The sequence below is a fragment of the Anoplolepis gracilipes genome, chromosome 7, assembly GCF_047496725.1.
Source record: "Anoplolepis gracilipes chromosome 7, ASM4749672v1, whole genome shotgun sequence".
Lineage (NCBI taxonomy): Eukaryota > Metazoa > Arthropoda > Insecta > Hymenoptera > Formicidae > Anoplolepis > Anoplolepis gracilipes.
In genome coordinates, this window is record NC_132976.1 from 13,893,806 (window position 1) to 13,912,595 (window position 18,790).

The following is an 18,790-nucleotide window of genomic DNA, read 5'->3' on the forward strand; positions in this document are numbered from 1 at the left end:
TATGGTCCTTAGTAGAGTCTTATATAACAGAGAAGCGACATCGATCTCCCACCACCACCTCCAGCACCGCCATATTGTGCCCGCTCCAGAACTCTAGTAAACATTAGAGTCCTATATAAACAGAGAAGCAACATCGATCCCCACCACCACTTCCAGCACTGCCATACTCCGTTTATATAGGAGACGTGTACCCTGTCCCACCTGTGACGATTCGCGGAGGTCCCCCTCTTCTGGGGGAAGACCAAAGCGAAACGGGGGTAGGGTCGCATGACAGTTAACGGAGGGGGGAGGGCGGGGTGACTCGGGGGTTAAGGGTCCGCCTGTCCCTGATGTTCACCCTCCCCGCCCAGTCATCCGACCAGGCGGTGAACACGGGGACCCTAAGGCCCCCTCGCCCCTAGCCACGTAGTAAGATTACCGAGGAGTACCCTCCTCCCATTTCCCTCTTCCCTATCCTTTCTCCCTTGTGGTGGCGTCCCCCCTTTGCGTCTTAGCGTCTTAGTGGGTACGCCCTATGGGGTGAGAATGGGGGAGGGGGTCCGGACGGGGCTGTGAACACGGAGTCGGTATATTTTAATATACCGACCTCTCGCCCCAAAACAGACCGTCTGATCCGGCGGCCACTTAGGGGCGGGTAGAACATCTCCCACCCCTTGGAGTCAAGGGAGGGTGAGTGCGGCAACACTCATCCCCTATTGCACCTTGACCCCAGTGAAGGGACGGCGCTGCGGTGGTGGTTCCCGCAACATCATCGGCGGTGTGTCATTGGGACTTGTCTCAATGGCGCACCAAATAAAGGGAGCCCTTTGGGCTTGGGCGAGGGGGGGTTCGGGATAGTGCCGCTGGCGAGGCCCGTCCCCCCCATTAATCGCCGGATTAGACCACCCGTAGGAGTTTAAGTGGGTATGCCCGTAAAATACAGAGAATCCCACATACCCCTCAGGGAATTCCCGTTCTCCGGGGGGATGCGTAATGCATTTCCCCTACGTAAAAAAAAGGTACTTTTACCCGATATTTAATAATTTAAACTCCGAAACATTTATGTTCTTTTTTTTGATGTCCTCGCATAAATTTTTTGTGCTTAGATTAATGTTTGGGATAAAATCTTTTTCCGTAGTGTCTATTATGTTAACGGTTCGACTATGTAGTAAAATATTATCTGAAATAGTATCGCATTTTCGAGATAATGTGATTATTCCATTCGAATGCAACTATGTCCGACGTGGTTTGTCATTTGGACATATAGTAAAATGTGAAGAGTTTCCTCATGCGGTGTCGAATAAATCCAAGAATTCGCGGGTTTCAATTGGTACCGAACAATATTATGAATTTTTATTAAACGTATATCATATTTTTTTAATATGTTATCTAATCTAGTTGATCTTAACAGTTCTGACTCGCAACTATGAATACCCGTAATCTGGAATAATAAATTTGTTTGTTTACAGATCATCGCATTGTTAACCTTTTTGCATTTCGCTATGTCGTGATCTGTTAAATGTGTGTATCGTAGTTTATCGGTTCTAAGTCCTATATATGTGTGCGTTGAATTGATAAATGCGTAAACATTTTCTTCATTTTGTTGATAGATAGTGGAATTACATTATATAAGATAAAATCGGTTTCGTTGAGTAATGGAATTTTAATGATATAAACTAACCTATGGTTTTTATAAAATATATTTAAGTTGCTAGAATGAATTAGATTATTAAATTGATTAGGTACTAGTGTTACAAATAATCTTTTGTTGTTTATTATATGATGCGAATCTTTTAAATTAGGGAAAATCTCACAAGCTTGGCGCAGATGGCGCTGTAGTAGTTGGAGATCAGAAATTATCACATGTCATATAGCTGACTCGATCTTTTAAGTATTAAGACAACAAAACATATTTTGTCGCAATGCCTTAATGTTGTGTTGTTCCTACATGCTCAAATAGAAAATCTGGGCATCGATTTCCGCGCGATAAAGCTCTTCTTAAAGCATGGATAATTGCTATAAAACGTGACAAGTTTACTCCGACTCATAACAGTCGGATTTGTAATGATCATTTCAAAGAGTCCGACTATTTCATCCCTAAAAACTCCGTTTGTGAAAATCGTAAGTATTTTATATGTAAATAAAAATTTAAATTTGTGATATTATTATTAAGTAATATGCTAAGTAGTTTTGCATATTGTTGATGCGCGTTTTAACCTATTTGTTTGTTTACATATTGAACATCATTCTTCGTAATTTCGTTCTATTCTTTAAAATTTTTCGACATTTTAACATCATTTATTTTTACTTTTTGTCACAGCTAAACCAAGACTGAAGCCAACAGCTGTACTGTCTGTATTTTCTTGGAGTCATAAGTCATCTATCAATTCCATCAATCGAGCTATACGAGCCGAAAGAAGAGCAGAGGCAAAGAATAAGAATTCTATTACATTAGAGAAAGAAACCTCTTCCTCTAATGTAATAGAAGAAAGAAATGGAGTTGATTTTGAATTGGACCATTTTGAGTTGTTTGATCAACATCTTGATAATTTATTAAATGTAGATGTAGAAGAAGTAACTTTGATTGAACAATCTCGTTCCATTTCTATTCAATGTAATTTATTAACTGATAATGATATGAGTGCACTACAAGTTGAAAAGTGTGATATTGAAATAAACACTGCTACTATGCCTAATTATTATTTAAATATTGAAGACTTTCGAGACCTTAAACGATCTGAAGAGCTTCAGTTTTATACAGGCTTTGACAATTATGAACACTTTATGTTTGTATATTGTTTTCTTGAACTTCAAGTAAACAATTTGCAATATTATACGTTTGTGCTTTAATGAAGCAAAGTGTGATAGTTCTGTCACCAACTAATGAATTTTTCTTAACTCTCATAAAATTGTGTCGCAATATGCTAATGAAAGAACTCGGTTATAGATTTGGAATCAGTATGAGTAGTGATATAAGGGGGATTCTAACTCAGGAGCTCGAAGGAGGGGCGGGGGCGGGGGGGACTGCGGACGCGGGGGGGGGGGGTGACGTCACGCAGGTCCGCGGCGCGGTTGGTAGGCGAGGGGTACGCGGAGAGGGGGAAAGGTTCGCGACACAGCTGTAGGTCCGCGGCGCAGTTGGTAGGCGAGGGGTACGCGGAGAGGGGGAGAGGTCCACGACACAGTCGCAGGTTCGCGGCGCGGTTGATTGGCGAGGGGACAGCGGAGAAGGGGGAAGAGGTCCGCGGCGCGGTTGGTAGGCGAGGGGTACGCGGAGAGGGGGAGAGGTCCGCGACACAGCCGCAGGTCCGCGGTGCGGTTGGTTGGCGAGGGGACAGCGGAGAAGAGGGAAGAGGTCCGCGGCGCAGCCGGTAGACGAGGGGACAGCGGAGAGGAGAGAGAGGTCCGCGACACAGCCGGTAGACGAGGGGACAGCAGAGAGGGAAGAGAAAGGTCCGCGGCGTAACCGATGGGTCCGCGAGAAGGGAGATGGATAGAGAGAGACGACGCGATAGGCGTTCGCAACGCGATAGACGGAGACGACGCGATAGGCGTTCGCAACGCGGTAGACGGAGACGGCGCGATAGGCGTTCGCAACGCGGTAGACGGAGACGACGCGATAGGCGTTCGCAACGCGGTAGACGGAGACGGCGCGATAGGCGTTCGCAACGCGGTAGACGGAGACGGCGCGATAGGCGTTCGCAACGCGGTAGACGGAGACGGCGCGATAGGCGTTTGCAACGCGGTAGAAAGAGACGACGCGATAGACGCGTGGTATAGGATAGGATAAGGAGAGCGCTATGTGCATTGTACATAGCGTAGGACAATGAGAGCATGATGTGGTGGAAAAAGGAGAGCACAATACGGCATAGCAGTAGGAAGATAGTGTGAGAGAGAAAGAAGGAGGGTGTGGGGAAATGATAGCGGGAGTGCGATAAGACGGAGGCTAAGACGTACGCGAGAACGCAGAGAATTTTTGTATGTTAAGCTTTTTTTTTTATAATATTAAATATTATCTAATTATGTATTATTATATATTAAATATTATCTAATTAAATCTAATTATGTATTATTATATATTAAATATTATCTAATTAAATCTAATTACGTATTATTATATATTAAATATTATCTAATTAAATCTAATATGGGGGAAGAAGGATGGGATAGATCAGGCCTGTAGTCGGTTTGCCCATTTCGGCCGATTTTGTGCATTGGCATCCCCACTCCTCTTATTTCGTAGCAACTAGATTACTCGCGGAAACGTAAGACGCTCGAGCTCAAGAACGATATTAGCTGTAAATTATATGGGTGCGTAATGCCCTGTATACTTTTGTTTATAGACTTATATTCTTATATTAAAGTTAAAAGAGACACTGAAATGGACACATACATACATACATACATATATATAAATAATATATATATACATATATATATATACACATATAATAATTTAAGAATTTAAATATAAATATATACATGTAAAAATACCACACATAAACACTATATATATATATATATATATATATATTGTATATGTTGTGTTTATATGTGGTATTTTTACATGTATATATTTATATTTAAATTCTTAAATTATACATATATATATATATATATATATGTTGTGCATATATGTGATATTTTTATATGTATATATTTATAGTATATTGTATTTAAATTTATTTTTCTTATTTATATATATGTTTATTTTTATTTATCTTTATATATATGTATATGTATGTATGTATGTATATGTATGTATACGTATATATACGTATATATGTATGTATACGTATATAAGCTTCAAGTTCAAAGTATTTAAATGGCAAGTCAAGTCTGTAATGAATGCTAATTCACAAAGTGATTCAACGTCCTCGAAGAATGTTCTAAATCTCTACGTTGCACGTTTCTTGTATGAAAAGATATATTTCTTTTCTAATAGCAAACAATTTTTGCAAAGTTTTTTCGGCACTTAGCCATCGCACTTCACAATAAAGAGGGACGTCTTTGTAGGCCGCAGCGTATTCTTCAAGGAAACTTTGAAATTTTCGATGAAGCAAAAACTTGTGGCCACCTTTAATTGCATTTACTATTGCCGTAACAGTCTGCATAGCGTTGGATAATTTTACATTTTTTCCACATAAGCTTCTTGATGTATTATACAATGAAGTATAGGAAATTAAAAAATTTTTTTTTTACTTGTCCGAAAAGTCCAATTTTAGATCCTACCATAGATTTTGCACCATCTGTCATTATACACGAACATTTCGTCAAATCGCAACCAAATTTTTGAAGAGTAATTTCAAGCGCTCTGTAAATATCACTGCCGGTTGTTGTATCATGTATGGCACTAAATCTAACATTTCTTCAACACACGAAAAATCATCTTGTACAATTCGCGCGAAGATACTTAGTTGACTTATATGTCGAACATCCGTGCTCTCATCGAGGCACAATGAGAAATAAGTACATGTTGCTAACAATGATCTCAATTTCTCTTCGATAGAGCTGGCTATCATAATAATTCTTGATTTCACTGTGTTACGACAAAGTGGAATATTATTGACGTTTTCAGGTGTTATATTTCCAAATTCTTTTACTGCTGCAAGAATGTAATCTTTTATGAAGACACCATCGGTAAATGGTTTTGAGTGTTTCGCAATGAGATATGAAATGGCATACGATGCGCGAATCGTTTTATCTTGAATGTCTTCATCTTCATTATTACAAACGTCCGAAATTACACCAAAACGTTGCTTATATACTAATTGTAATGCTGCAATCAAAGCAAATTTTTCGTGTCCCTCATACATTGAATATTCCTTGGAATGCTTATGTTCATAATGTCTATGAATCACATATTTTTTTACACTTGCCGGTTCAAAACCACATAAAAGACACACTGTCCGATTTGCAATACACGTGAAGAAACTGTCTTCCCATGCTTTATCAAACTGCTCTTTATAATTCTGTTTAGTTGCCATTTTTTCAAAATTGCCGCAACACGATATGCACAATTGCACAATTTGTTGATTGTACAATTTGACAACGCATATAAATTGATTATATTTTGTTTTAAAGAGGTTCTCAAAGTGTTATAAATTAGGTTCTCAAAGTGTTATAAAGTCATTATAAATTACAATTTTCGAAGACATGAGTCACTTTACAAATTAACTTTTTTAAATTGGAATTATTATATTTCTAAACTGGGAATTATTTAGAAAGTAAGATATCTTTACAATCAACAAATAGTGCAATTATGCATATTATGTTGCGACAATTCTGAGAAAAATACTAAAAAGAATTATAAACAGTATTTTGATAAAATATGAGGAGATAATAATAAAACGAATTATAAGAAAAATTTTGATAAAATATGAGAAGACACTTGGAAATATTAGAAATACACCTGAGACATCAATAATATTCCACTTTGTCGTAATACAGTGAGATCAATAATTATTATGATAATCAATTCTCAAAAAAAAAAAAAAAATAAAATAGTTAATAAATTTAATTTTTTTACTTTAATATTAAGAAGAATTATACGGGAAAAATAAGATATATTTATTCTTATGCAAATCATTACTGCTACAATTAAAGGTGGCAACAAGTTTTTGCTTTATAAAAAATTTTAAAGTTTCCTTGAAGAGTATGATGCGGCATACAAAGATGTGTTTCCTTATTTATAGTTTTATTTATTGGTTCTATGTATTTATAATTTATATGTTCTCATTTTCTGACATAAAATATAAAATTGGATATACGACATCTTTAAGCGATATATCTTTACCTCACTGATGTGAATAAATACATCAAGAATTGATATTGTATTTCGTTATTTAAAAAAATGTAAATAGAGTTTGTTTTGATAGAAAAGTAGAATATAGGGAAACTTTTTCAAAAAGCATTAACAATAGTACTTCAATCATGGAAATCTATTGACATTAAATTTAAATATATGTAATATATATATATATATATATATATATATATATATATATATATATGTATATATATATACGTGTTCGTTTCAGTGTCTCTTTTAACTTTAATATAAAAATATAAGTCTATAAACAGAAGTACACAGGGCAATATGCACCCATATAATTTACAACTAATATCGTTCCTGAGCTCGAGCGTCTTACGTTTCCACGAGTAATCTAGTTGTTATGAAATAAGAGGAGTGGGGATGCCAGTGAACAAAATCGGCCGAAATGGGCAAACCGGCTACAGGCCTGGGATAGATAAAGAAGGCGCAAAACACAATACACGTATTTTATCATTAACAAAATTTTTATTCATAAAAGTGTGTGTGTGTGTGTGTGTGTATACATATAATGTGTGCGTGCGTGCGTGTGTGTGTTTTAAAAATATAATAGATAATATAAAATATAAAAAATCTAAAATCCAATATATGTATATAAAATTGAAAAATATAAAATATAAAATATAAATTATTAAATATAAAATATAAAAAAGAAAATATAAAACTTAAAAACTAAAAAATCTGTAGGCGCGAGGCGGAGGGGGACCTCGCGACGGCTGCGTCTGTAACAGAAAAAAAAATGAACATTTTTATTAGTATTTTTTAAAAAATCTTTAAAATTTGAGCATACTTACAATACGAGGGGCTCCTCGCCGAACAATCTGCGGAGACAGAAGATATCCACATACAAATATGGGAAGAACTCGTCTAAGAAGCGAGCACGGGGGCCGCACGCGACGCACCTCTTTCATGTGCACGATGTTGACGTATCCTGGGATGAAGTTGTGATAACATTGATATTCCTGTAAAAGAAAAAAACATAAATATATTATAAATAAAAAGCGTATAAAATAATAATAAAAATTACTTACATCACCAAGTGGGAGATGGTAGGACCGACATTGGAAAATCTATAAAAATTAATAAAATATAAATATAGATAGATAGATAGATAGATAGATAGATTGATAGATAAATGTATTTATTGATTCCCCTTGGGGATTTTAATCTCTTACATCTCTTACATATTCTCCTTAACCTATCTTACCGCTAACGATAAATATTTCTCCGCTCTCCTCTCTCACCCTCTCTCTCATTCTCTCCCTCTCTCTCTCTCTCTCTCTCCCTTTCCCCTTTCTCTCCGCGCCTCACTTCATTATTAACTCTATACAGCATTCTATTTTCAAACAAAAACAAACAGCTCCTCACACGGACCTGGCCTTGTGTAGCCTTACAATTTAAAAAACCCACTCCCTACCCCACGCCTTTTCTCCCTCTTTACGCCCTTCAGACCTCTAACCTCTCCCTTTCCCTTCATTTCCCACTTCCTCCGCTAAATCTCTCTCTCTCTCTCTCATCCCATTCTCTCCTTCCTATCCCGATTTCTCTCTCAAACTCACTTCTTTTCTCTCTCTCCCTCTCTCTTCCTTCTTCTCGTGACTCCTCATTTACACCTTATTTCCTCTATCTTACCACTAAAGCACAACGTTTCTCCACTCTCCTCTCTCACCCTCTCTCATCCTCTCTCTCTCTCTTTCTCTTTACTATTACCTATATACACTAATTATATACTGTACATTCTTCTAACCTTCCCCCTTCTTTGCCTCAATTTCTTCCCCCACGACTCTGGCCATTTTGTGACCCTTACATACTGGTTCCCTTTCCCTCCCTCACGGCCCATCCTCTCTACCCTTTCTCCCCTCCCTCTCTTCTGCTACTCTTGCTCCCCCTTTCCTTTCCATTCTCGCCTCTTTTCCATCTCTCTCTCCGCTCTCTCCGTCTTTCCTCTCCCTCAATCATTTCCTCCTCTCTCTTCCAGTTTCCCTCTCCTCTCTTTCCTCTTGGCTGGGCTGTCCTCCTCTTCTATACCTTCCTCTATTCGTCCTCTTCTTCTCTCCTTTTACCTCTCGTATCTCACTCCTCTCCATCTTCTTCTTTCCATCTTTTCTCCTCTTCTAACCATCTCCACCTCTTCCCATCCACCCTCACTTCTCTGCTTGTTGTTATCACCTTCTTGCCTCTCACTCTTTCTCTTCTTGCTGCCTCCCCTATCCTCCATCTCATTCTCCTCTCCTTCAGTGTCAGATCCTCGTCCACTCCTACTCCCCAATTCCCTCTAATCTCTCCTTCTCTTTCTAGTACCTCTTCCCCGTCCTCTCTCCTCTCCATTTCCGTTAGCACCGTCCATGTCCCGTTCTCCCTTCTTCTTTCCTCTATCCATTTCATCCTCAGCTTCCTGCCTAACTCCTCAATGATCCCTTCCACTATATATCTTCTTTCCTCCTGATCTTCCCCTTCTATTCCTCTCCATTTCACATTTCTCTCTCTCTTCCTTCTTTTCTCCTCTTCCTCTCTTTCCGCTCTCTCTCTTCTTTCTATCTCCCTGTGTTCTTTCTCCTTTCTTGCTCTTTCCGCTCTTCCCTCCATCCTTTTCCAGCTCTCCCGCTTTTCCCTCCTCTCTCTTTCCTTCTCTTCCAACCACTTCTCCTCTTCATCCTCTTCTACCCTCTTCCACCATGCCTCATCCTCTCTGTGCTCTTCTGTTCTTCTCCTCTGCTCTCGCCGCTCTCTCCTCTCTTTTTCTATTTCATCTTCCCATTCTCTCCTTATCTCTTTCTCCTCTCTCTTCCTCTTGTCCTATCGCCTCTCCTTTCTCCTTTTCTTCCTCTTTCATATGTTCTCTCCTCTCACTCCCCATTTTTCTTTCCCCACTCTCCCTCCTCACTGCTGGCTCCCCGCCGATCTTCCTCTCCGTCGCTTCTTCTCTTTCATTCACTTCCTGATCCCTTACCTCTTCCCCCTTTTCTTCGTTCTTCTTCTTCCTCTCACTCGTCTGTCCTTCTTCTTTACTCTCTTCCGTGTTCTCTTTCTCCCCATTTTCTTGTCCCTTCTCTTCTCTTCTTTCTTCCTCTCGCTGCTTCATTCCTCTCTCCTCTTCCTCCCTGTCATCTTCCTCCTCTCGTTTCCCCCTCGCCTTGCCACTTTCTCTCGACCCTCTCTTCTTTCCCTTCCCTCCTCTTCTCTCCTCTCCCTGCCATTCCGTCACTCCTCTCTCTCCTTCTTCCTCTCTCACCTTTTCTCTCTTCTCACACTCCACCTTTCCTTCCCTGCTCTCCCTCCTCACCTCTATCTCTCCATAAATCTTCCTTACCACCACTAACACTTCCGATATGCACTCCTTTATTTCTCTCATCTCCTTCCTAATCCCCCTCAGCTCCTCCATCTCTCCCTGTTCCTTTCTCCTCATTTCCTCTCTCTCTCTCTCTTCTTTTCTCGCACCACTCTCTTTCCTCCACTTTACTCGCACACTCCACTGTTTCCTAATCCTTGTCCTGTATCACTTCCCGCTGACCACACACTCCACTGTCTTTTTGCTTCTTATTCCCAACTTTCATCTAACCTCTCCAACACACGTGCTCAGACCATTTGCTCACCCTTATCCTAATCGATATCACTGCTCGCCATCTTCCTCGATATCGATATATCGGGATCCTTTTCCACTACGCTTCTCAATTATCTCCTGTCGCCATCTGCCGCCTCTGTCGTTTACTGTTATATCTCTGCCTCCTTTCTCTCTACCGCACCTCTCCTTCTTTCTTTTCTCCCTTACCGACCCATGACCGCCCTCCTCTCCCCGTTCCTCTCCGTTCCACGTTTCCACTCATTATCCTCTTGCCTCATTTCCTTCCTCTTGTCTATTTTATCCTTCCTTTTCCGTCACTCTTCTTCTAACTCTCCCTCAGCCACACTCCTCGCTACCTCACTAACTTCCCTCTTCTTTCCTACTCTCTCGCTCTTCACCGCTTTCCATTCTCACTCCTTTGTCTCCCAATTCTTCCACGTCATCTTTCTCCGTCCTCTCGTTCCAGCTTTCCATCCTTATATTTCTCTTCCCTGACTGCCCCTCTTCTCCACTCCACTTTCTTTCACCTCACTGCCCTTCCGCTTGTACTTCTGCCCTTACTTTTTACTTATCACTCTTCCCATCTCTCTAAAAACTCCAAAATACTCCGGACTCAAAAACTTCCAACCTCTCCGCCCGCCATCTTTATCCCCTCCTAAAATATAAATATAAATATATTATAAATAAAAAAGCGTATAAAAAATAATAAAAACTACTTACATCCTCGAACAGTACATCCAACAACGCTCGGAACAGAGTGCGGGCCAAATTCTTGACCCAGCGAAGTGTACGGCGATGGCGTCGCCTGCCAACGCCTTCGGGAAGCTGAAGGCGACGGTATCCCGTCTCGAAAACAGCGTCGAGAAATGACATAATGCTCGACATTTTAAAATCACAAAAAGAACTTCACTTCACTGGATCACTGTCTGACACTTTATGCCAGCTCCAGCGAGAGCTAGGTAACGTCTCGGTAAAAAAAATGGGTAGGGTATGAGCATGACATAAGAGTTAGCAACAAATGCTTTCTCTTTATAGCTGATAAAGAATTAAAAGCTGACGCGGACTGTCGTTTCACACAACATTCATACAGATAATTATAATTAAATAGCGACACAATCAAATAAGCATTAGACATCTATTGAAACATTGATCAACATGGATCTAAACATTGATCAACATTGATCTAAACATGTTTGAATCTTATTATACATCAAATAAATATCATGACTTGAAATATAATACCAGATGCAGCTGCACCATGAAATGTAATATTCACCACACAGATGTATACATGGTTAAGAGATATCAAATAAACATCTATCGAACCATGTTTGAACCACTATCATACATCAAACGAACGTCGATTAACATCAAACAAACATCTATCGAACCGCGATGAACATCTATCGAACCATGTTTGAACCATTATTGTATATCAAACGAACGTCGATCAACATCAAATGAACGTCGATCAACATCAAACGAACGTCGATCAACATCAAACGAACGTTGATCAACATCAAGCGACTCATGAACGACATGAATTTTGACATTTTTTTGCGTTTAAAGATGTCAAATATTCCATGTCCATTGTCTGCTAAAATGCAGACTAATAGAGAAATGCATCACGTACTGTAATATAATACATGCTATCAAGAGAGGATAAAAAAAAGATAATAACACACATGTATTGTAACAATAGTTTATTATAAATATGGATTGGTCGAATTTTTATGATGATGATTCGACCACCAATTGAATAATTTAAATATATTTTGTAAAGCACAATTTCGTACATGTCTATCGCAACGCAGAGTAGCATCTAATTTATCTAAAGCAGGAACGTCATCATAGTCGTTATCGAATGTCTCGATAATAAGACCGATTCTCGCATCGTCTTCCAGTAAATTTGCCAATCATTCTCGTTTTTCATGTCCTTTGACATACACTCGAGAAGATGCATCTTTCAACGTCACGGCGTCAGTGATTAAACGTTTGGCCCTGTATTACAGAATGTTTCCATCTTCCCATTGCAGATTGTGATGTTTTCCAATCAACCATGCAACTTGAAATCTCTCAGATATCGTGAGCAAACGGAATGGTGTAAGACTCGTAAAAATATAATGAGAGAGTACAGAGCCCTTTGTCAGAATCGCAATTTCTTTCACGATAAACTTTCCTCCAACAATAAATCCTTGCAGATCTACAAACGTTGGTACCATAATGAAATAATATTGGCGAGAACTACGACGGACGACTGATGTCGATCATCGAGTATCGCTAGTTTTATAATGTTATAATATTATAATGTTATAATGTTATAATATTGGAGGGGATTATTCCTGATTCATGTAATTTTGCGGACAACATTTGTCAACAGGTTATATTCGACAATGCGATCGTGCAAGATGAGGCAATATGCGGTAGTATTTGTGGGTACGTCTAGCTTACATTCAAATTCTATCCTTACGTCCACGGTAGCATTTTTGACAGACTCGTTTTGTCGCGAGCAGTCAATGACCGTGAGAGGACCGCACTCTAGAAATTTTGCCATGGTAAATAATACATTATCATTATTGCATCCATAATAAGATTTACGAAAACGCGCATACATGCCGAATAGGATAGTGTATCTGTTTTTATCAAAATTCAAATTTAAATCATCATACGGATAAAAATCAGAGTTTAGATAGAGTTTAACGTTTGTCAATTTGCAGTCATCGAATTTGGTAATATCTTTCGACGCTACATTTTTTCTATCAGTCTGTAGTACAAAGATTACGTATCGCGGTTTCTCCAGCTGAGAGGCAGTTTTCACAGTCCACGAATGCTTGGTCGTACTGTGTAGCAGAGGAAATTCGTATAAATCCCACGAGCGGAAACTCATGTTCAAGTATCTACCGCTCTCCAACGCTAGTAGCAAGGACAGTTTACTAATTTCGTTCAATATTACGTGAGGCATATGCCATTGTATTTTGTGTAATTCAATCTCAGCTTCAGCCGCCTGAGCTCCAAATAGACAATTGTCGTTGCGTGAACGTATTAGAATCAATTCATGACGAGCGTTAATCACAACGCGCTTATAATCCTCGCAAAATTCAAGCAACATGTTGAGCGGCACGCAAAAATTGAAGTAACCTTCACCACCATTATTTGCAACTATATTCCACGCAGCGTTGTGTAAGATTTTACTTCTCTCGTGTATAAGGGAGATGTAGATTTTAATCGTGCAAGTTATTCCAACGTTTCTGTTGCGATCAATTTCCACACCGTTGAGTTCATATCGAAGTTCATCAAACATGAATGCAACGCAATTATTTCCCAATATCGTTAGTTCATCCTTTTTCCTTATCGTCAATTTTTCCTCGATGTAAAGGAAGCTTTCGGACGGCAACGTGTACAAATTCTGATGCTGTATAGGTATCCGTACCTCATCGTTATATCCAAGTGTTGTATTTGCGTATGGATTGTACGTATGAGTTTCAATCTTTACTATACGATCGTCAAAGATCGGTTCGCTTCCAATGTTCAAAATGTCAATCATTTTTTCAATTATTTTGTACGACAAATCCCAAAGACTTTAAAAATTCACGATTCAACGCGCTGAGCTTCTTTTTAGGGTAACCATACATCTGATTATTGTCACCAGACACCGCTCACCTCCTCGCAAAAATATTGTCCCTCGTAAAGATATTGTCTCTCGCGTGCTTCGTTTCGTTCAACACGAGCATACTATTTTTGACGTCGTCGTACGTGCAATCGTACGTAATTTCCTCTCCTCGAAAATCGAGCAATCGACCCTCCTGATCCACAATACGTATCGTTAAATCAGTAATGCTTCGCACGACGATCGGTAGATAAATGATTTGCGCGGGCGTTTCCGATATCTTATATCCCGGTGGTACGCTCGGAGAAAATTCATGTATCGTGTGTACGCGCTTGCTATTGCTATATGCACCAGCGGTCACACTGCATTCTATACGAATAATGTTTACGTTAATAATATTTATCGGTACATCCGATTCGTACCATTTCCGCGGCTGCAATACACGATTCGAGAATCTCAACAACGATCCTATGTTGATGGGCTTATTAAAATTTATTGTGTATATGCATTTAATTTTACTTTTCAACGTATTATGACTAGCGCGAATCACTATTGGATATTTCTTATCATTGTTATTAACAATGTTGTGGGAATCGTATTGTAAAATTGCATGCGTTAGATATTCATTTATACCATGTAATTCGTACGATCCTTCGGGAATCGTAATTTCCTTGTCGTCGTTGTCAAAGTAAAATTTATTATTCGAGGAATTCATGTTCGGTATCGTATGATAAGTTTCAAAATCCGTTAAACCAAGTTCGTAATTATCATTGTTCAAATCTATGGCTGGAAAGTAGCTTACGGCAAGAACGCTACTCTTACCAGTCAACGTAAGTGTCAGTGACATGTCGAATACTGAATACGACAGTAGAGTGTTAGGCTTTAAATTTAATCGTTTGAAGAAATTGTAGACACAATTATCCGCAAATACTCTGATTATAATTTTGATAAGACGCATGATTGTATTCAATTTTTGTTACATTCTGTCCAAAATATTGCACCAATTCCTCGGGCGGTCGAAGATTTCTAAAACTGTCAAAATATACAACATTATCTCCCCTCTTTGCGTATGCTACCCAATAAGTACCAGGACCCTCAACGTCGTCCAAATTGACAATGCAGCTCTCGTTTCGTCGCACGCCGTTTATCGGTCAATTATTGCGCATGAAAACGCCTCTAAAGAAAGGTATGCGCATACGTCTTGCAAGTTGTTCCAATTGTACGTTAGTTGTTACACCAGGCATTTTTAACGTTTTTTTAACGTTTTTTTTTCTTAGCAGTCGTTGAGAACCCCCGTCCACGCTTGTACGGAACGAGATCAAGTCCACGACCTTCCATAGCACGATTGTGACGTTGCATTTCTTCGAATTGGCGTTACGCGGCCTTGCTATCGTTTACAGCCTTTGCGATTCCCGCTGCTCTACCAGCCAAAGAACCGACTACTCCCAACAATGGTAAAATCGGTAAAACACCACCACGCTTCGCTACTAGAAGTATTCGTTTTTTCAACATCTTTTTCTTTTTCAGTGATTTTTTCATCTTCATTCCCATACCAAATTTCGTTTTTGCCTTCATGGCCGTTCAAACAGCCGTAGCAGCCGCTCTTTCACCAAGAGTCGAATCCCTCGCGGTAATACGTTCCCGCGCCTTCACAGCTAGTATACGATCCGCAACGTGTCGTTCGCCGAGGTCGTTGCTTTGCGAGTAAGCTATATCGTGCTCGTGACTCGCAGCGTCCAATGGATTGATACCTCGATCGCCTCTAGCCAATCGTTCTTTTAAACGAGTTTCCGGTCCGCAAAACTGATCCAGGAATATGCAATTCGATAGGAAGCGCGTTTATCGCACGATTCAATAGACCGCTACCTCTTATAATTCTCGCTGACATTCGTAACAATCTTTAATAAATGGTGCTGGACCGTCGATATGTGTTTGCTGCCACGGTAAATTATAATGTTGCAAACATCTACGATACCATTGTACTTCAAAATCAGCCTTTATATGTTCGGGAAGTTTGTCCCACAGTCGTTCCACGTAGTGGCTAAACTGTCTCAATAAAATAATCTTTGGTATATATTGCAACTGTTCAGAGGTAAGCTCGAGAATATGACTGTCGTCCGACAGATGAAAAAACAATTTCAATACTGAGCGGTTTCGATTCGATGCATATCTATAAATAGGTCCTCCCATGACTCATTCTCAAAATACGGTTTGTGCGGCAAGCGACGATAATCAAAATTATAAACTTTGATAATAGACTAATGCTTGAAAAAGAAATACGCAAGCATGGAAACATGTTACCAATTACTATACGCGGTATTATTTGCGGTCCTTCGAATTGTGGTAAGACTAATGTATTGATAAGTCTAATTGAAAGTTCGTACGGTGTTCGCTTTGAGAACCTGTACGTATACTTAAAATCGTTTTAACAACCGAAATATCAATATTTGGAAAATTTATTGACACCGATAGACGAAATTGGTTATTTCACATTCTCTAATAATAGTGAAGTCGTTGCTCCAAGCGAGGCGCTTCCGAATTCCATTTTTATCTTTGATGACGTGGCATGCGATAAACAAGATACGATAAGAGAGTACTTTGCAATGGGTCGACACTCGAGCGTCGACTGTTTCTATCTTTGTCAAACGTATGCCAAGATACCCAAGCATCTTATACGCGACAATGCGAATCTGTTGATTTTATTTTAACAGGCTAATACAAACCTGAAACATGTATACAATGATCATGTAAATACTGACATGTCATACGACGATTTTCACGCATTATGTCAGAAATGCTGGCAGCACAAGTATAGTTTCGTAGTTATTGATAAAGACAACTCGCTGACCAATGGATCATATAGAAAAGGATTTAATGAATTTGCGATACCGTAGAGCGGTTAGTCGCTGTCGACATATCAGTCTAACAACGTTTACAAAATATCCATCATGATAAACAACAATGATGATGATGGTGAACGTGAAAAGATTGTGAGAGAGATTGCAAGAACGAGCGAATTAATTCGCAAAAAATATCACGCTTTAAAAACTGGTAAAATTGAGGAAGACGTCGCTTTGGAGAGACATTTTAAGCCAATCACTGAACCTCTAAAACAAATTGTTGAGAATACCATTGATGTAGAATCTGATGTATCGAAAGTGGAGTCGTTTGGTATACCCAGAGAAGAACAAGAGAGCATAAAGCAGAAACGATCAAACATTTCACTGACTTATGAAAAAAAATCAAATGGGGGACGAAAACGATCAAACGATTAATAACTTCTACTCCAAATCAATCAAAGCGAATGAAACAACCGACTCCAATAAAAGCTGTACAACAACCTCAAATAATCTCGTCTGCTTCCATTGAAGAAATTTTTGAGACCACACCCGAAGCGGTTGTGACGTCGGTTCAACGTCAATTACAAACATCCGGGTCAGAATATGTTACGAGAACATCTTGGTCTGCTCGGACAAAGATATATCAAAGCAATTTTGAGCCAAGATGTAAATAACGAGATGGATTACGTATACGGTGTTAAATTTTCCGACGAAGGAATAATGCTCGGCGATAAACATTTCGAAGTGGATGATAATATAATCATCGATGGAGTAAAATATGCAGGGACGCCGGGTCTCTACGAATTAATTTTCAAGAGAATTCCCGACGATGCTGTATATACAGAGAACAATATGCATAAATATATAAGTATATTACTGGCGACAAACGCGCATAGACATGATAGCAATGTGCGTAATCCAGTATTAGGTAACAAAGGATATAAATATAAATAATCGCTTCATTATTTACTATCAAAAGAAAAATTGGAAAAGGTATAAACCTACCAAGCACTATGACACTGAGTAAGAATAAAATTGAATACGTGCATTGGAACGATCCCAACGAATTGGTAGATCGTTTGCGGCTGCTGGAAGCTTCGCGTCGAGCAGGTAACAATGCGCATGGCAATGAAATCATGTCAATTATCGAAGAGCTTCGCGAGGCGGGTCTTATTATAAATTAAACAACATGTTGACGATACTAGTTATTCTGTCAAAACATTTGGTATTGAAATGTCAATTAATAAATTTGGAGTATCGCTCGGTACGTCGAATAATGCATACTATGAATGGAACGGATTACTAAGAACGTATGTGCGAGATAACGCTCTGTGTCTGACTAGCGTCGGCCTTGACGCAAGGTTGCGCAAGATACGACGTGTTGTGCAACTGGAAGATGATAACGACGCTGCTAACAAACGGTACGTTGAAACGAGTGTTGAACTTTTGAGGAATAGACAGAAAGAAATTGAGAAAACAATTATTGCGTTCGAAACGCACGTGCAAACGCTTCAGATAATGATGCATGAAATGCAGAAAATGCTTCAGACACGTGTGCAAACTACATCCGACTCAGGAAAAGATACATAAAGAATTATACATGAACTTTTACATTATTATGAAATATGCCACGATCAAACATGCAAGAAAAGAAAAACAACTCTGAAAAGCGATAGCTCGTGGAAGAATTGCACGCTCCGGCGAGAAGAAATTTTCCGCGTAGATGCGTCATAGTACACGGATACGATAATCTGTGGCAGGCAGACGTGGTTGAGATGCGTCCTTATGCACGAGTCAACAAAGATTTCAATTACATACTCACTGTTATCGATGTGCTGAGCAAGTATGCGTGGGCCATACCGCTCAAAAGTAAGAGCGGAAACGAAATGTCTGAAACGATTGCGAAACTAATTCAAGATGGTGGAAGATGTCCGAAAAATTTTCAGACAGAGGAAAGGAATTTTACAATG

At 39.3% G+C, this 18,790-nt stretch overlaps 1 pseudogene; it reads right to left on the bottom strand.

Moving 5' to 3' along the window:
- Positions 1-1,192: 1,192 nt before the first annotated feature.
- The window catches only part of LOC140667717 (uncharacterized), a 32,863-nt pseudogene continuing 15,265 nt past the window's right edge, over positions 1,193-18,790 (bottom strand).